The 21,656-nt window shown below is 35.8% G+C and overlaps 1 long non-coding RNA gene across 1 annotated transcript; it reads left to right on the top strand.

Annotated features, from left to right (window-relative positions):
- The first annotated feature begins 8,006 nt into the window (after positions 1-8,006).
- On the top strand, positions 8,007-13,248 carry LOC123555404 (uncharacterized). The gene is made up of 3 exons (XR_008371940.1): positions 8,007-8,121; positions 8,990-9,155; positions 13,076-13,248. It is a non-coding gene; the product is annotated as an uncharacterized LOC123555404 (long non-coding RNA).
- The last annotated feature ends 8,408 nt before the right edge of the window (positions 13,249-21,656 follow it).

Raw genomic sequence — 21,656 nt, 5'->3', positions numbered from 1 at the left:
AGTATTACATTGCTTTTGAATATAGGACATTTTAAGTTGACAAGTGATAGCTATGTTTGTTCAGTATTATGATGCAACAGGACTTAGCACTATGTAAGAGAGAAAACTAAGTGGATAATGTTACAGTATTTTTCAAGAATATTGCAAAAGATTGTCACGTGATCTCCACTGAAATGCAATATTTCTTATTATAACAGGGCTCTATCTCCACTATAATCTAACATTTCTTAGAATTACATTGGTCTTTGTCCCAGTAATAATGGACATAAGACATTGTAATACTAAGTTTAACTTCAGTTTTAGAAAACAAAGAAGGAATTCCATGCTATTATGTCAAGTAGAATTGTCAGATCAATAAATGGAATAGAGCTGGAGATAGGACTTGAAATCCCGAATCCAATGGTATATGATACTTAATTTTCATAAAAATGGAGTTAGAGCATCGTAATAATGACACGACGATGTGTATAGGAGTAGAGATAAAGGTAAGAGGTTTGTAAAACTTCTAACTTCATCCTGATAAAAAAAGGCATTTTTAACTTCTTGTGGTACAAAATTATGATGGTTTTATATGTATTGTAGTAGAAATATATAGGTGAGGTAAAATTAATCATATGCTTTTTAGCTCACCTGTCACAAAGTGACAAGGTGAGCTTTTGTGATTGTGCGGCGTCTGTGTGTGCGTAAACTTTTGCTTGTGACCACTCTAGAGGTCACATTTTTCATGGGATCTTTATGAATGTTGGTCAGAATGTTTACCTTGATGATATCTAATCAATTTCGAAACTGAGTAACGTGCGATCCAAAACTAGGTCAGTAGGTCTAAAAATAGAAAAACCTTATGACCTCTCTAGAGGTCATATTTTTCAATGGATCTATTTGAAAATTGGTCAGAATGTTCACCTTGATAGTATCTAGATCAAGTTTGAAACTGGGTTACGTGCGGTCAAAAACTAGTCAGTAGGTTTTAAAAATAGAAAAACCTTGTGACCTCTCTAGAGGCCATATTTTTCAATGGATCTTCATGAAAATTGGCCAGAATTTTATCTTGATGATATCTAGGTCAAGTTCAAAACTGGGTCACATGAGCTCAAAAACTAGGTCACTATTTCAAATAATAGAAAAAACAACGTCATACTCAGTTCAAAACTGGGTCATGTGGGGACAGGTGAGCGATTCAGGACCATCATGGTCCTCTTGTTTTAATTACTGATTTATTAAAGAGGCAATTAAAACAGATGAGAAGAAATTATTTTGACTTAAAAACTATTTAAGAATCATTGATTTAATATGAACATAAGACCATTATCCAGTTTTATTACTTTTATTAATTAACTTGTTTGTCTGAAATTACCTAAATTTGAATTATTATATATTTTTGTTATAATAGCAAATTCAAATGTTGTCCAGTAGAATGACAAATGTTAAGTTAATATGTATTTGAAACATGCCCCAGTCCTGTCTAAGTGTCTTGGACTTCTTATTTTTCAGTTATCACTCAGTCATCACAATTTAGTATGGAACTCAGACAACCACATGCAGCTGAGGGTAACAGACTAATGGAGATGTTGGAAAAGTTTCATTTGCTAAATTAGAAGTCTCAAGAAAATATTTGCAGACAGGTTAGTAGCTCATTTTTAGTTGGACTAATAGAAGTATAAGTAGAGCTATCCTTCTCGACCAGGCGTCTGCGTCTTTCCGTGTCCCCACCTTGGTTAAAGTTTTTTTTTACTTTCTCTTATTTCATCATATCTCTGTAATTACTTGATGGATTTGATTCAAACTTATAATAGTTATTCCTCATCATCACCCACATTATCTGACATAAGGGTCATAACTCTTGCACCAACATTTCATGATTTATCCCCCCTTTTCACTAAGATTTTCAGGTTAAAGTTTTGATGCATTTTCAGTCTATCTCTGTTATGACTGAATGGATTTTATTCGAACTTAAAATTATTGTTCAACATCATCACCCACATCATATGACACAAGGTGCATAACTCTGCCACAAATTTTTCATGAATTGTTTCCCCTTTTTACTTAGAATTTCAGGTTAAAGTTTTGATACACCTAATTTGATTCAAACTTAAAATAATTGTTCAACATAATCACCCACATCATATGACACAAGGTTCATAACTGTGACACAAATTTTTAATTAAATATTTCCCCTTTCTCCTTTGAATTTCAGGTTAAACTTTTGATGTACTTTCACTCTCTCTCTCTCTGTTATAAATGAATGGATTTGATTCATACTTGATGTAGTTGTTCAACATCTTCACCCACACCATATGACACAAGGTGCATAACTGTGGCACAGATTTTTCACGAATTATTCCACCATTTTACTTAGAATTTCAGGTTAAAGTTTTGATGCACTTTTCCTCTATCTCTGTTATTACTAAATGGTTTTGATTCATAATTGATGTAGTTGTTCAACATCATCACCCACATCATATGACACAAGGTGTATAACTCTGGCACCAATGTTTCATGAATTATGCCCTCTTAGAATTTAAGGTTAATTTTGATGCATTTTCACTACATCTCAGTTATTACAAAATGCATTTGATTCAAACTTGAAGCACTTGTTCCACATCATCACCCTCATCATATGGCACAAAGTGCATAACTCCTGCACCAATAGTTTATGAATTATGCCCCCTTTTTGCTTAGAATTATAGTTATGTAGTGTTTTGATACACTTTATATTTACCTCTCTTATTACTTAATATTTTTGACACAGACGCAAGCTATTATGCAATATCTTCATCCACCATTGGAGTCATTAAACTCTCCAGTGACAGCTCCAGTTTCCTCAGATGTGCCCAGTTTCACTATCCAGCATCGAAATAGTCGAACGCACTGTCTCCTGTGACAGCTCTTGTTATTTACCTACTTTAAGGTAGACTATTCAGAGGGAATTGGTGTGAGCTATTTTACTCACTTTGGCATGGGAGTCTCACCTCGGTTAAAAGTTCTATATGCAAGAACATATTTCAGTTATTATGTCCGTCCGTCACACTTCATTTCCGACCAATAACTGGAAAATCATTTGACCTAAAACCTTCAAACTTGATAGGGTAGTAGGGCTTATAAAACAGACTACCCCTATTGTTTTTGGGGTCACTCCATCAAAGGTCAAGGTCACAGGGGCCTGAACATGGAAAACCATTTCCGATCAATAACTTGAGAATCACTAGTCCCAGAATGTTAAAACTTCATAGGATAATTGGTCATGCAGAGTAGATGACGCCTATTTATTTTGCGGTCACTCTGTTGAAGGTCAAGGTCACAGGGGCCTGAACTTGGAAAACAATTTCTAGTCATTAACTTGAGAACCACTTGATCCAGAATGTTGAAACTTCATAGGATGATTGGACATGCAAAGTAGATGACCCTTATTGATTTTGGGGTCATTCTATGAAAGGTCAAGGTCGCTGCAGACAGAAAATGGAAAACCATTTCCGGTCAATAACTTTAGAACCATTTGACCTAGAACCTTCAAACTTCATAGGGTGATAGGACTTACAGAGTAGATGACTCCTATTATTTTTGGGGTCACTCCATCAAAGGTCAAGGTTACAGGGGGCTGAACATAGAAAAGTCTCCAATCAATAACTTGAGAACCACTTGACCCAGAATGTTGAAACTTAATAGGATGATTGGACATGCAGAGTAGATCGATCCCTACTGATTTTGGGGTCATTTGATCAAAGGTCAAGGTCACAGGGGCCTGAACATGGAAAACTGTTTCCAATTCATAACTTGAGAAACACTTGGCCCAAAATGTTGAAACTTAGTGGGATGATTGAACATGCCAAATAGATGATTCCTATTGCAATCAGCTATCAGTGTCTTTTTGACTTTCGCTCCTGTCGCCTATTGACTTCTTGCCTATACGACTATGCATAGTTTTTAGCTCGACTTTTTAAAGAACAGGTAGAGCTGTTTGACTCACCCATGTGTCTGCATCAACATCGGCATCTCGATTTGGTTACGTTTTTGAATGTAAGCTGGTATCTCCAATTAAGTAACCACTTGTTGAAATGGATTGAACCTTCACACACTTAACTCACGGATAAACTGACTTACACTGCACAGGTTCCATAACTCCGTTTTGCTTTTTTACAAAATTATGCCGCTTTTTATACGCCCAAAGGGACGTATTATGTTATACCTGTTCGTCCATCTGTCTGTCCGTTAGCAATTTCGTGTCCGCTCTGTAACTCTTGAACCCCTTAAAGGATTTCGAAGAGACTTGACACAAATATTAACCACATCGAGACAACGCGCAGAGCGCATGTTCACTTCAAGGTCAAGATCACATTGAGGGGTCAAAGGTCATATGACTTTGTTTCGTGTCCGCTCTGTAACTCTTGAACTGATAGAATTTCAAAGAAACTTGGCACAAATGTTTACCAAATTAAGACAAGTGCAGAGAGCTTGTTTCGGATGGTCAAGGTTAGGGTCACACTTAAGGGTCAAAGATCATATGACTTTGTTCCGTGTGTATATTGCTCTGCATTGCTGTGCTCTTGTATTTGGCTGATCCCTTTTTTGTTCACATACAGTAATGTTTATACGCCCGAAGGGACGTATTATGTTATGGTATCGGTGTCCGTCTGTCCGTCCGTCCGTTAGCAATTTCATGTCCGCTATGTATCTCTTGAACCCCTTAAAAGATTTCAGAGAAACTTGACACAAATGTTCACCACACCAAGACGACGTGCTGAGCTGTGCTGTTTTGGATGACTAGCTTCAAGGTCAAGGTCACACTTATGGGTCAAAGGTCATATGAGTGTGTTTCATGTCTGCTCTTGAACTGCTTGAAGGATTTCAAAGAAGCTTGGCACAAATGTTCATCACACTGAGATGACGTGCAGAGCGCTTGTTTCGGACGACTAGCTTCAAGGTCAAGGTCACACTTAGGAGTGAAAGGTCATATATGACTTTGCTGTGTCCGTTCTGTAACTCTTGAACTGCTTGAAGGATTTCGAAGAAACTTGGCACAAATGTTCAACACACTGAGGTGACATGCACAGCGCATGTTTTGGATGAGTCGCTTCAAGGTCAAGATCACACTTAGGGGTCAAAGGTCATATATGACTTTGCTTTGTGTATATTGCTCTGCATTGCAGTGCTCTTGTTTTTATTCGGCAAAATACCTTTTTGTTCTCTTACAATATTTTTTTTTAATTACTTCCCTTTTTTTACTATAAATAGCCTATACATAGCCTATAAATAGCTTATTTTGAAACTGTTTTATTATTGGCAGTAGGGAAAAACTGAGACCACTTTTCTGTGGTACAACATGGATGGTACATCCAAGTGTTAGCTGTATTTGGACATAACTTCACCTAGTAAGAATTTTTTCTTGGGCTTGGACATTTTTTTTTTGAATTTCTTCTTTTTGTTGTTCCTGTCCTTTGGGCTTCAACAGTCAAGTTCTTTAAATTTTGCTCCCATCCCCTGATATAACCCTTCGGGCGTATATTGCCCTGCTTGGCGGCACTCTTGTTTTAATTGCTTCCCTTTTATGTTACCATAAATAGCTTATTTTGTAACTTTATTATTGGCCGTAAGGAAAAACAGAGACCACTTTTCTGTGGTGCAACATGGATGGTACCTCCAATTTTTAGGTGTATTTTGACATATCTATACCTGGTATTGAGTTTCTTTTGTGGACTTAGATTTTTTTTCTGCGGACTTTGAAATATTTTTTTGGAATTTCTTCTGTTTGTTGTTCCTGTTCTTTGGGCTTCAACAGCCAATTTCTTTAAATTGTGCTCCCATCCTCTGATATAACCCTTCGGCCACACTTAGGGATCAAAGGTCATACCTTCCGGCGTATATCACTCTGCTTTGCGGTGCTCTTGTTCGAATTATAATCTCGGTACCCACTAATGGGAATCAATTGAAACTTCATTTACTTGTTCACTCTGATGATTTGACATTCAGTGCACATGTTCCACAACTCTGTTTTGCAATTTTCAAAATTATGCTCCTTTCTCGACTTGTATGTAAGCTCATTACTAATGTATTTGTATCAATTAGTTTAGATCACTTTGATAAATTATGTATGAGAAGAAAGACAACTCAATGTCAGTAGATGCAGGTATATTGGCAGAGTTGTCTCCCTCATAAAAAGCTGATTGACGCAGACATGATTTGATAATATCAGTTGGTCTTTCTGAGTGACAGATTATACACTTTATTTTACATTATTTTTCCTATAGCCAAACAGTAGAGGTGAACAGTCATTGAACACATGATGATTTGTACCAATCAGCGGCCAGTCTTTGATTCCACACGAGATTGATTCAGAGCTGTTAGAAGGCCTTGTACAGAGAAAGCAGTGGTCAGTCAATGCAGTTATTGATAATATAAGTTGCTTGTTATTTAGAAATGTGCTTGTTCATTTCATAAATGTAATACTGGTGCTACCTGCTTTTATTGTCAGTACAGTGTAATAAAGAAAAGATTTTGCATTAGAACATGGTCAGTTTCATTACTTTTTCCACATCTGTAGTTCTGAGGTTAACAAAACTGTTAAGAAACTGGAGTCTCAGAATGTATCTTTACCATTGGTCAGTATGGAAATTTCACACAGAATCAACCAATCAGGAGGTAGAAACTCCATGGAGGTGGGCGGAGCACAATGGACTTAGAAACAGACTAGTTGTCAATCTTTCCAGCCTAGCTTAATTCCACCATAACTTGATATTATCACATTTGATAACAGTTTATACTTGATTTACACGTATAGCACAATATATATGTAGGTATGTTTTTCTTATGTTCTAATACTCTTTTGGTTTTATCACCAGATTCTGTTGTATGTGTTACTAAGTCTTTGATACTGACGGTACCACAGGGAATGTTCATGACATCAGTGTAACTGGTGCCTTTGATAATGATAATGGTTGTCTACATAATGCAAGATAGTTGTCAAGGTAATAAACATAACATTGTGTGTGTGTGCATCTATGTCATTTAGGCAATAATAATTAATTTCACTACATAATAACAATACATATATATATACCTGATTTGCGTAGTGCCAGATATCTGTATGATACATGGTTATATTCAACATGATCAGTCGTCATGGTTTAATACCCCAGTCACACATATGGCATAGATAGCTACGTCTAGCCACGGATAGAAACGTAGTAATCCGTATCGATCCGTACCTCAGCCGTACGGATTGGTATGGATTGATATGGATTACTACTTTGAGGTACGACTCCGGTACGGATACATAGGGATTACTAGGTTTCTATCCGTGGCTAGACGTAGCTATCCGTGCCGTATGTGTGACAGGGGTATAAGAGATAATGTAAAGACCTGTTTCTTCCCATATTTTAACACTGTTGAAACATGGTTACACGTTGACATCACGACAACCATTTATATTTAGCGCCATACATGCGTCATTAAGTAGTGCTTCCCTGTTTAATCTACTTCTATACATAAAAGACATATTGGAATAGAAGTACCTGGTCTTAATATATCTCAACAATATGAATTAGTTACAGGTTGCATGGTAACATCACACGGGCTACGCCCTAGTGAAATTATTCCAAGGCAAATTAACCTGTTGGTAATTTGTTTGGATACAGTAAAATATGGTTCTGCCATATAACATTAATTTTCTTTAGTATGTATGATTGCATTCATCTATACAAATGTATTTAATAATGTACATCTATATTTAATAATGTACATGATTTAAAAGATCTATAAAAGAAGATTTAACTAGTATATTATATACAATAATAATTATATTAAATCACAAAGTAATGAACATATTTTGAGTTACTTGGGTAATACAGGACTTCCTGTAAAATATGTTAACATAAATGTCAAATTATTTATTCCTTTTTTTTGCTCTGATTTTTGTTGTGCCAAAAGACTTATTGTTAAAATCATGAATAATTTCAGTGAAACATAGCTGTATTTAAGATACTATTTTAGTGAAGATTTGTTTTTTTTCAGCCCTGCATTGTTGCTGAAATCAAGAAATCAGTTATTCCGGGCAAATTTTCTGTCACCATGAGACTTGGGAAAACAGGAGCAGAAATATATACATCTATCCTGTCTACATGAATACTGGTATGTCACCTTGAATATTGTAACTAAAACTGTGTAAAAAGTTTTATGTATTGGCAGTTCAAGTTCTTGTATTGTACTGAAACTCTAACAATTTATGGTTAAAACCTTATCATGCTGGACATGTTTAATTGAGTCTGCCTTTGCAACCAGTGCAGATTTTGATCAGCCTGCACATCTGTGCAGTCTGATCAAGATTTGCACTGTTCGCCATGCAGTATTGTTTTGATAAGCACCCCTTTTAACAGTTAATGGTACTGTCCAAATTGAAAGAAAAACAAGTTCATTATAGGGATTTAGGGTAAGGTTTAAAGTTCCATAAGGCTTTAAATTTTCTGTTTAAAACTGATAAAACAGCAGTCCAAATAAATGTTCTGCAAAATTATATGGTTAGAAAAGTGTTACTTTTAATTCTGCACGAGACTGTACAAAGGGAGGTAATCAAACATAACAGATTCAATAAAAACTGCTACTATAGTCATGAATATGCAGACCTTTGTCAAAAGTTTGTAAAACAATTATCATACATAGGATTTAACAAGAAATAAACATATTTTATGTTAATATTGAAAACTGTAGCAGCCACATTTTAAACAAAGGCATTATGAAGCTTTAAATTGCAATACAGTGTTCAAAATGATTAAAGGAAATCTTGTTTCTGAGTAATATTTAATATATGTATTCAATGCTAGAGGCACAGTCTGTGTGACATAAGTAAGGGCCGCTTCAGTTACATATTTTATTTTTCAATTTAGACAAGACATGTTGCATCTGGCATCGCTGTTCTCTTTTCTCAGGTCTGGCAGTCTGATCTAGTAGTCTGCGAAATGCCTACCATCTATTGATTATAATTGACATTTTATATGAGCAGTGAGTGTCCACAATTCTTGCCTACCAGAAGATGACCTACAGAAGTCTTGAGATAAACCATTGAGTGGCTTGGAGTCTGAGGTGGTCTGTCAAGAACTTGAGGAATGCTGGTGTAACAAGTCTGATAGAGTAGGAATTAACTTCTCTGAACTATCTCTACTGTATAGGTAAGAATTGTTTTTGTCCACATTCAGCAGGAACTGTTTCAACTCTCATTCAGTTTTATTAAGCATTTTCATTAAACCCCTATGAGAAATGTAGAAATATTTCCAGTCTTAATTTAAATACTTTGTGGTTATTTTTATGCTGCTAAATTATTTACATTTTTGGACATTTTTTTTATCTCAACTGAGCCAAAGGCTCAAGGTGAGCTTTTGTGACCGCTTGATGTCCATCGTCCGTCATGCGTTGTGTGTCAACAATTTGTAAAAAAATCTTCTTCAGAACCACTGGGCTGATTTACAGAATTGATCCTTGGGTGGCCCCCTTTCAAAATTGCCCAAAGAATTTAATTCCATGCAGACCTCTGGTTGACAAGGCAACCAAAAGGAAAAATTTTGAAAATCTTCTACTCAGAAAATGTTAGCCAGATTTTAAAATTTTTTTTGTAGAAATGATCTCTAGGTGACTCTCTACCAAAGTTGCCTCAGCCATTCTGTTTCAGTAAAAAAACATGGCCGCCAGGGGCAGGGTTTATTTTCCCTATATGGCTTTATTGCAAATTTCAAAAAACTTCTTCTTCAAAACCACTTGGTAGATAAATTTACACTTAACTTCACAGAATGATCCTTGGGTGTCCCCCTGTCAAAATTGCACAAAGACTTGAAATCCATGCAGAACTCAGAACTGGTTGCCCAGGCAACCGAAAGGAAAAACTTTAAAAATCTTCTTGACCAAAACCACAGAAGCTAGGGCTTTGATAGTTTGTATGTAACATCATCTAGTGGTCTTCTACTAAGATTGTTCAAATTATCCCCCAAGGGTTAAATATGGCCCGCCCCGGGGTCACATGGTTAATACAGACTTATATAGGGAAAAACTTTAAAAATCTTATTGTCTAAAACCATAGTAGCTAGGGCTTTGATATTTGGTATGTGGCATCATCTAATGACCCTCTATCGAGTTAATTTAAATTATCCCCTTGTGGTCAAATATGGACCCACCCTGGGGTCATATGGTTTACATAGACTTATATAGGAAAAAACTGAAAATATTCTGGTCAAAAACCACAGGGCATAGGGCTTTGATATTATGTATGTAACATAATCTAGTGGTCTTCTACTAAGATTGTTCAAATTATCCCCCAAGGATTAAATATAGCCCCACCCCGGAGGTCACATGGTTTATGTAGACTTATATAAGGAAAGACTTTGAAAATCTTCTTGTCCAAAACCACTGGGCCTAGGGCTTTGATATTTGGTATGTAGCATCATCGAATAGTCCTTTAGCAAGTTTGTTCAAAGTATCCCCCTAGGGTCAAATATGGCCCCGCCCAAGAGGTCACATGGTTAATATAGACTTATTTAGGGAAAAAGTTGAAAATCCTCTTGTCGAAAAACTCCGGGTAGGGCTTTGATATTTGGTATTTAGCATCATCTATTGGTCCTTTACCAAGTTTGTTCAACTTATTCCCTTAGGATCATATATTGCCCCGTCCAGGCTCGGGTCATGTGGTTTATATACACTTGTATAGGAAAAAACTTCTTGTCTGAAACCACAAGACTAGGCCTTTGATGTTTGGTATGTAGCATTTCCTTATGGTCTTCTACCAAGGTTGTTCAAATTATTACCCTGGGGCGAAAAGAGGCCCTTCCCTGGGGGTCCATAGTTTTACATTTACTTATATAGGAAAAGCTTCTTGTCTGAAACTGAAAGGCCTGGGCTTTTGACATTCGGTGTGTTGCATTTTCTAGTGGTCATCTACCAAGATTATTCAAATTATGCCCCTTAGTTGAAAAGAGGCCCCACCCAGGGTGTCCCAAGTTTTACATAGACTTATATATAAAAAAAAAAATCTTGTCTGAAAGTTCAAGGCCTAGGCCTGTGATATTTTGGTATGTATCATTGTCTAGTTGATTTCTGACAAGACTGTTCGAATTATGCTCCTGGGGTGAAAAGAGGCCCCGACCGGACTACTTTTTTGGTTTTTAGCTTTTCTTCGGAGAATAGGGGGGCTATTCTACTCGCCTTGGCGTCAGTTTTTCGGCAACCTTTGCTTTTCTGTCATATCTTTGTTACTATTGCTAATTAATTATCTTACTGTAAGTTCACATAAACATTGTCCAGCATACACACAAAGTATATGCAGGGGCTTGGCCCATTATACCCAAGGTCAAGGTCACAAAGTTGTTATACTTAATTATTTTCATGCTAAATTTTTTCGAAAGCTTTGTTTATAGACATATCTTTGATACTTTAAAAAATAAAGACTTGAAATTAAAGAGATTTCTTTATAATCATTATCTGCACATGTGGTTACAATTCTCATAACTCTTATTGTATTTTTGACAGAATTATGCCCCCCTTTCATACTTAATGTTTTTTTGGCAGTCTTCGCTTTCTGGATATAACTTTAGTACAATATAAGATAAAGACTTTGAACTTAAAATGTATTTTTATCACCATTATCTGCATGTGTGGTAACAATCCCCATAACTCTTATTGTATTTTTGACCTAGTTATGCCCCTTTCATACTAAATTGTTTTGACAAACTTCGTTTTCTGGACATAACTTTGGTACTGTATAAGATAATGACTTGAAATTCGAAATATATCTTTACCATCATCATCTGCATGTGTGGTAATAATCCCAATAACTAATTTGTGTTTTTGACAGAATTATGCCCCTTGGTGTATCTTCCTTTTAAAAGTAGGTCTCTTATTGAGACATACATTCATTTTATTATCAAATCGCCGAAAAGTGGAGCACGCTGTATTACAGACAGCTCTTGTTAAGATACAGCCTTGAAATTCGGGTAACATGTACAGTTTTGCACACTGATCTTAAAACTGACTTTCAGTGACCATGAATTTGACCTACTGACCTACTTTCTTAATATTTTAGCATCAGTTTAACATTTGATACATATTACTCAGGTGAGCGATCCAGGGTCATTATGACCCTCTTGTTGTGAATTAAATTATTTTGACATTATATGAAACTATTCCCAATTTCCTTTTGTATTGAACATTAAAATTTGGAAGCCATATCTACACAAAACTTGGTAAAATTGGAATATATCGTGAGGGATTTATTTTGACTATATTTGTGAACTGCCCGTATTTGTGGAAATGAATACTTACAGAAGTATTTATTATTGTTATGAGGTGTTCAGTACATTATCGATTGGTCATATCTTTTTTAATAAAAGCTCAGAAAGCAACTGCAACATTGGAAGAATTGAACTTAAAGCCTTGCTGCAAATATCTGATTTTACAGCAGTTTTGTCTGAAATGACATAATTGATTGATCTCACAATAGTTTGACATATGGATATGAGGCTTGGTTTGGAGACCAGTCTAGGAATATTGCATTGTCATTGGTCAGTTTCAAGTTTGAGCACAAAATCAGCCAATCATATGCTGGATTTTTTTAGACTGGTGATTTTAAACTTAGACCAAGGATAAGGTATAACACCAAACAATCATATACAGTTTACTGGTAGTTTAAAACTTAAAACTGTACAAAGTCTTGCAAAAGTATCAAAGAATCGTAACTTTGAAATTAAGGCCAGACTGTTGTAATACGAATTTGGAAATATGTAACAGTTATATAAGCCGCGCAATGAGAAAACCAACATAGTGGCTTTGCGACCAGCAATCCGCTTAGTCTGGTCAGAATCCATGCTGTTCGCTAACGGTTTCTCTAATTGCAATAGACTTTGAAAGCGAACCGCATGGATCCTGACCAGACTGCGTGGATGCGCAGGCTGGTCTGGATCCATTCTGGTCGCAAAACCACTATGTTGGTTTTCTCATGGCGCGGCTCATATATCTAAAAATGATAAATATGAATAATTCAGTTTGAAGCATGATATTAGTATATTTTATGGATTCAGCTAACATTGCTATGAAATTCTTCTTACAGCTTTTCAGACTGTAGTTCCAAAGCATGACTACTCTTACCAGGACTTGTCATATTGAGAGAGCAGTCTTAAGATGAAAAAATAATTGCTGCTGAAAGAAAAACACCAACAAAAAAGACATAACCCAATATCTCCAAAACAACTCCATGTGTATGTGGTTTTGTTTATAATTAAGGGACAATATTTCAGGATTTGGTAGAAAGTGTTTGTGCTGCTTACTTACACTCGCATTGTTTTAAGCTTTATCGTATGTGCTGCTTGGAGAAAGACTGTTAAGTCCTATATTCAGAGAAATGAAATAAATTTCATATTCACATGCATTTATGACAGACACTTTTTTCAGAAATAAAGGTTTCGTTCGCTGTGTCATTTTGGCGCAGAAAGAATCTGTGGTTAGTGAACTGGTTACCAAAATTAATTTGACTTGAAAACTAATATTTAAAGACTCTATGAAGTGGAATAGTTGTGGTAATGTCATTAAATGGAATATAAATAAATGTAAAAATGTGACAGTGTGCTATATCAGTATGAATATGTATATTGTGACAGTTTTGTTTTCAACCTGAATAAATCAGTTTTGCCCACCAGCGTTGATGTTTTTAGTGATTGTACAAAGTACATGTATAAGGAGAGCTAACGTTCTTGAACTGGAGCCACTTCATTTCTGTTTAAACTTGGATATGCTTCAAAATAAAAGTGTATAATTTGATGTGATATCATCATCACCCACATCATATGGCAAAAGGGCCATAACTATCACACCAATATTTCACAAATGAATGAATGACCTGCTACCCTCAAACAGTTACAACCTTATCACATCCCTACCTTTGGTTATATTTGTGATTTACCACTCTGCCTCCCCTCCTAAGTTTTACTTTTTCATTTTTTGCTCAACATTTTGAAGGAAAAGTAGAGCTATTGCACTCACCTATGTTTAAAGTTATAATTTGATAAAGTCAATATCTGTTATAACTTTTGTTATAAAAGCTTTTGACTTCAAACTTCAATTAGTTATTAATTTACAAAGTCTACACCAGAGGAAACAATCCCCATAACTCTGATTTGATTTTTGACAGAGTTATGCCCATTTTTAACTTAGAATTTTTTGGATAAAGTTTTTTTAATAAGTCAGATATCTCTGTTACTATCAAAGCTTTTGACTTGAAACTTAAAATGTTTATTGACTATCACAGTCTACACAAGGAGAAACAATCCCAATAACTCTGATTTGAATTTTGACAGAGTTATGCCCCTTTTTAACTTAGAATTTTTAGGTTAAAGTTTTATAAAGTTTTTACTTGCAAAGCTCTCATTCAGAGTCAATCAGTGAGAAAAGTCGAGCATGCTGTCTTACGGACAGCTCTTGTTATTTGTTAACTTCATTCAAAAATTCAAGGTGAGGTACTGGTATAGCCGATACTCCGGCATCCATTCTCTGCGTTGTAACTTAAACATCTGCTCTGACACTACTGGCCACAATTACACCAAAATTGGTCTGCAGCATCCTTTCAGGGTCTCCTCTTTAGTATGTTCAAATAACTACTTGACCCCTGTTAGGGGTCGCTAGAGTTCAGACATGCACCTAACATAGTATGTAGCCCGCTTTCGTGGATCTCTCGGGTTTGTTCAGATAGTTCTGCTTGGCCACTTCTGGGGATCACCAGAAATAAAAAGAAAAGTATCTAAAACTGCTCGCTCAGAGCGATCTTCATCAAACTTGGTCTGTAGCATCCTTTAATGGTCCGCTCTAAATTTGTTAGAATGATTTTGCTTGGTCTCCTTAAGAAAAAATGCAAAACCTTAAAACCACCTCTTATAAACTACTTGATAGATCTTCACCAAACTTGATATCTAAAGTTGATCCAAATGGTTCCAACTGGCGTCTTCCTTCTTGGATGGTCATCTTTCAACTTGGTATGCTTGGTCCTTTTAGGGACCATCAGAACTAAAAATAGAAAATCTCTTCTTAAACGATGAATTTTATAGCGTTTTGCGTCAGTATTATTATACAGTAAAGTAAAAGCTAAAATACGAGCTGGAAAAAGGGGTAGTGAGGGCGAATCGGTACTTTAAAAAAAAAGAAATAAAAAAAAAAGTTGATATCATACCTTTTAATGAATGTAAATGATTTCTGATGACGAAATAAGAAGCCAGAACTGAACTTGGCCAAATAAAACATAAATGTTCATACTGAGCTGTATGAAATGATGTATGATTTTTAGCTCACCAGAGTGCGAAGTGCACTATACAGTATTTCAGTTATGTAACAACGGACATTTAACATAACCAGTGTTCCTGGATTCTGTATCAGTACAAACCTGTTCTCCGCAAGTAACTGCCAGCATCCCCACAGGTGGAGGACGAATGATTTCAGACACAATGTCATTCATCAAACGGGCGGGCTAAAAAAGCCACAACAAAAACAAAACTGAAACCGAAAAAGTTCTCCAAATACGTTTAAATCGTGCCCCAAGGTCAAAATTGGCCCTGCCCTGGGGTTCACTTATTTTACACAGACTTGTATAAGAACTATATGTATAACTTAAAAATCTTCCTGTCAACTTTCAAGGCCTTGAGACATACGGCTTGTAGCACTGAGTAATGGTCCTACCAAGTTCAGATTTATCTCCGGGGGTTAATACTTGCCCGGGCTGAGATTTTGTCTGAAGCTGCTTGTAGTTGTTTACAAAGATCACCGAGGTCCTGTCCCTTGGGTAATTATCTTCCATCGTGCACCAGTCACATTGTCTCAATATTCCATATTGCAGAGATGCTCCATATATTTCATGCTTTAGTCAACGTTACAGAAAAAACTTGCGTGAACTCCCCTAATGAACATCCGGTCTAGAGGTCACGGAAATGTGCACATGTTAAACGAAATGTAAACAAACAAAAACAGAATGCAATAAGATCTATATTCACAGTTTTACGATAAGACTCGAAATGATGAATGAAATTCATCTTGTATATGATTTTGAATTTGAAATCGTACAATGGTATACATCTATTCTGTTTATTTAATTCATTTTGCACATTTATGCTGCATATAAACATTTTAGCGTACACGTGTAGTAAAATGACGACTGACATACATTTTCACATCAGCCAGTCAGAGTGTGTCTGTAATCTAGAACGGAACTTCACCAGAGAAGTTCCACAGGTGCCCGTCCAGTCTTGGTGCCCATATGGGTGCCGCCCCCTCAAAAAAAAAATTAAAAACACTGTTTTAAGCCTAAAACGAAAAAAAAATTTTTTTGAAATTTTTTTTTTCCCTATATATACTCTTATATGGAAAAGGTGCATGTGTTGCCGTAACGCTATGGAGGTTTACTAGGACACGCTGTGGAACAACCAAAATGACCAGTTCAGTACCAATGCAAGCTACCCTGCTGCAATTTACACATCATGCATTTATAAAATAGTAAACAGTCCTATTCTACCTAGTAAACATGTAAGAGTATATATAGGGGAAAAAAATTTTTAAAAAAAAAAAAAAATTTTTTTCGTTTTAGGCTTAAAACAGTGTTTTTAATTTTTTTTTTTTTTTTTTTTTGAGGGGGCGGCACCCATATGGGCACCAAGACTGGACGGGCACCTGTGAGAAGTTCAAGCAAGTTTTTTGTGTACCTTTGAAAAAACTGTAAACTACACGTTATTTTTCTAAGATAAGAAGTATTGAAGAAATGTGACCGGTACACAACGGAAGATAAATTACTGCTTGTTTAATATAAATAGTACACGTTTACTGAACTGCGTGTTTTAGGTATGAAATACGCGATTGAAATGGGTTAGTATATTTTCCCGTTCACGACCATGGTTCTTATAGAATAACTAGGGGTAGGGTATAACAGGTACGGAGGCATTTTCTTTCTGATCTGGTGCCAGTGGAATGCAGCGGGATGTAGATCTAGTTGTATCTTGCCGACACATCCATGCCACCAAAATATGTAAAATTGTTATTTGGCGAGTGTATTTCATCGGATACAGTAACATGAAAAGCAGTGAATATTCGAAGTCATTTTTCCACCTGCTAAAAAGGAATGATGCTCTATTTCTGTCGTATTTTATATAAACACGGGAGGGGATCCAACATATGTATTCCCAAATGGGCACCGCTTAAAATCCATACTGAGAAATTTTCCTCACTTATCAGGGGAAGGAAATGTGCAAATACTACGATTAAGTCAGTTTCGCTGTTAGCGTTTTCTCCCCTTAGCGCTTTGATAACTCTTATCTCAAACAGTGATCAAGTGACAAGACATCATCTCTTACATGCTTGATTGTCTATATACATTCAATTAATATAAATAAATAGCATTCTTTATTCGGAATGTGAATGTTGTGGCTGATGTTTTTCTTTAAACAAAATATTTTAGCAATTTATTTTCTGTGCTTTGCAACGAAACAGCGGATACTTTTTCGCACCTAATACGCAAGTGTTTCATTAGAAATTTATTCGTTTTATAGATTTATAGATTTCTGATCTGAAATTTTAATCCAACAAAAGTATTTAAACTGTACGAGAGAAAAACATTTCAATACAAGATAGTGATATGTTTTGTGATAGTATTTATTATCAGATCAGAAATCAGATTTTTTTTTGAATAATTGATGTATTCTTCAGACTGAATGACAAGCGGATAGATCTATCAAGTTTACCAAATCTATTCAATAATTTCATTGCACATCTTTTAATACTATCATGTATTGGTATTTAAACAAATGAAAATATACATGTGTATGATGTATGGATGAATGGCTATACCCTGTTTTAAATGTACGCATGCAGCTATGATAAAACATAGAGTTCTTATGAAATTTGATAATATTGAATTAGGTACATTATATACAATATCTGCACATCTGTTTATAATATATCATCTCCAACACCATTCCCCTTATTTTCAGAGTCCTTATCTTTGCATCATCTTAACACACACTTATCAATAAGCATCAGTAGCTTTGCGGAGTAACTTTTGTAGTGATTCCTAGTGATTTCAGTCTTGTTTTAAGTTCTTTCGTGGTCATTTCACTGGCGGGTTTTTCATTTTCTTTTTCAAATTGCTTTAAAACTTAAATACTTACAAACTTTATGTTATGGACACACATTAGAATTTGCTGTTTTAATGCTTTTTACGATGAAATATAAAATATAATTCCTTGTGCTTGTATTTTTGTATCTATAGTTATATTATTTTATGAATGTTTACCCGGTCCTGGAGATTTTAAACGACATTTTGTAGAACGGTTTTAAGTACGTAGAAGAATGGTCACCATAGTAGAGTTTTTCGTTGATAAATCATGATAAGTGTGACACGTTTTCCGTCTTTTACAGAAAAATATATATATATATATAAAAAAATTGTCAGACAGATGACTCGAACACACTACCCTGCGGTTAGTGGCAAAACGCTTTGTCCGCATGATACATGATGGTATATAATTAGCATTTCAATAGTTATATCGTTGTTTAGGTTCGGACACCGAAAATTTATTTACGAAAACATACGGAATATTCATGAGTGTCAGGTCAATACTTACGGACAATACGTAATTATATTATATAGTTTAACTTGAGAATTATTTTCCTTCCTTGTTACTTATTATTTTTAATAAAGGGTAAAACATGAAAAAACAAGAGCTGTCTCCATAGGATGACACATGCCCCCGATGGCACTTTGCATGAATAGTTATGGCCGATGTTAGAGTGATTGTGAATGAATGACAAACATATGATATGTTGTGCTTCCGGTAGTACATAGAAATCTATGTGGTAAACATTTCGCAAAAAAATACGTGAGATTTTTATTTGTGATTGAATATTGTGAAAATGACATTGTTTTGCCAAAAAATCGCGATGCAGTGCAACCGAGTATACATTACCAAGCACATAAGTGCATTTACCTTACCTGTATTTGTAGAAATGACAGAGAAAAACGTATCCTCCGTGAAGCGGTATAACTGAAAAATAGCTTCATTTTTATCAACAGGTGGAAATATGTTGTTCAGTTGCCCTGCGCCTGCTTAATTTTGCACTCGCAACCTTCCGTATGCTAAACCCCATCCAGAAGAAAAAATATTTGGCGATCACTTTGATAGAAAAATAGTTTTGGGCGAAAAACCGAATAGGATACATATGTTGTATGTGAGTTTTTAGTACTCCACAGATCTTGAGCTTAAATGGTACCTGGCTAAAGAAACGAACAGGAAGTACGTGCCAAATATATGTCACATCAGTCCAAAAATTATATACATTTGTATGAAAGGGATAACTTATAAACGAGCATAGCTTTAAGCTTATATTAGATGCTGTAGAACATTTCCACTTAGGAGTCAACGCATCTCTCCTAAATCCGAAGGCGTTAATGTGTTGCTTATGTGTGTTGACCTGTGAATGTCGGAAATATGCATGTATAGTTTTGTGTGTAGTATATTAGTTGCCTATACGGTCTGCGTAATTATATTCTTGAACCTGTTTACTTTACCTGTTCATGTGCGCCTCTATATATATCTTCGGCGGTATTTTGCATCGTTAACTGTGGAAATTTTCTGTCCGTGAACTGAGTTATAGAGCAAAATATCTTGTCTCGGGCCACGGACTCAAAAATAAAATGTAATAAATACTTTACGGTCAGGGTGTTTCTGGAGGTATTTTGGTTTGCCCGATACAGAACTACTGGCCCAGCCTCTCCACTACATGTACATATGATATTGTGGACCTGGCACTTACTTGTGTAAAACTACGTTGTAACATGTATACCGCAACTCCACATTCTAGGCCTATCATAGTTTGTGGAAATATAGGAGAGAGGATATACTGCAAGGTACCCGGTCATATAATCAGAACATAGCTGCCTCTTGGTAGGTAACTTAATTAAATTAATTGCCCAGGACATATTTCATAATTTAATGACCATGCTCAGTTATAATCACATAATTTTTGACCGAGTGCCTTGTCCTCCTATATTGCCACAAACTATATAGGTCTAGCTTGCAAAGTTACTGCGTAGTTCAACACAAGTAAGTGCCAGGTCCACAATATCTTATGTACTGGAGCGACCGGGCCAATAGTTCTGTATCAAGCAAACCAAAATTATCTCCTGAATTGAAATCCCAGACCCAAAAGTATTTATTACATTTTATTTTCGAGTCCGTTGCCCGAGACACAGATATTTGGCTCTATAACTCAGTTCACGTACATGATTCAAAGACAGACAATTTCCACAGTTAACGATGCAAAATACCGCCGAAGATATATATAGAGGCACACATGAACGAGTAAAACAAACACGAAAAGAACACTATGTTCAATAACATATAATTACGCAGACCGTATCGGCAGCTAATATGCTATACACAAAACTATACATGCATATTTCCGACATTCACAGGTCAACACACATAAGCATCACATTAACGCCTTCGGATTTAGGAGAGATCGTTGACTCCTTAGTGGAAATGTTCTACAGCATCATATGTAAGCTTAAAGCTGTGCTCGTTTCTAATATGTTATTCCTTTAATATACACGTATTCAATTTTTTGATAATGTGCCATACACTTGGCACGTATTTCCAGTCCGTTTCTTTATCCATTTAAGCTCAAAACCTGTTGAGTTCTAAAAAGTCCAATGCACCACATATGAAGCCCATGCACAACATATGTATCCCATGTGGTTTTTCGCCCAAAAACATTTTTCTAGCAAAGTGATCGCCATAATTTTCTTTTTCTGGGTGGGGTTTTGCATCTAGAAGGTTTCGAGGGCAAAATTTAAGCAAGCGCAGGGCAATTACAGCATATTTCCATCTGCTGATAAAAATGTTGCAAATTTTCAGTCATACCGCTTCTTTCTCTGTCATTTCTACAAATACAGGTAAGGTAAATGCACCTACCTGCTGGTAAATGTATACTCGGTTGCACTGCATCGCGATTTTTAAGCAAAACAATGTCATTTCCGCAAAATCCAATCACAAATAAAAACCTCACCTGTTTTTCTGCGAAATTTTTAACACATATGTACTACCGGAAGCACAACATATGATTTTAAGCGGTGCCCATTTGGAAATACATATGTTGGATCCCCTCCCGTGATAAAGACATTATATCTGATCGATTGAGATATATTCAACAAGACCCGATTTGTTTTCCTATTAAATAAAGACGGCTGAAAACTGCGTGTTATTTAAGAAATAATAAGTTCCCAAACGTGGTTTATCGTAGAATAACCCGAGTTTTGAGTTCTTATGCGTAAGAATATATCTGATGGTGACGAAGGCCGTAGGCCTGAGTGATATATTGTTTCGCATAAGAACGAAAAACTCGGGTTATTCTACGATAAATCACACTTGGGAACTTATTATTTCGATTCTAGCACGACATACTAGTATCAACAGTGTTAGAAAAAAATGGTAACTACTTTTTACGACCGTGCTACGCACCTGGATCGGATGACGTCATTGCACGCGAGGGGTTTATTGCAAAATAACCCGAGATAGATTTTGCTCTACATATAGATCTATGTAGGTTAGGTTATTTACTGGTTGTATTAGAATATTCAACAATTCATTTTTCTGACGTCACAA

Source organism: Mercenaria mercenaria, chromosome 7 (assembly GCF_021730395.1).
Source record: "Mercenaria mercenaria strain notata chromosome 7, MADL_Memer_1, whole genome shotgun sequence".
NCBI lineage: Eukaryota > Metazoa > Mollusca > Bivalvia > Venerida > Veneridae > Mercenaria > Mercenaria mercenaria.
Note: the sequence above shows the minus strand (reverse complement) of the source record. Positions and strands in the feature narration are given on the sequence as shown.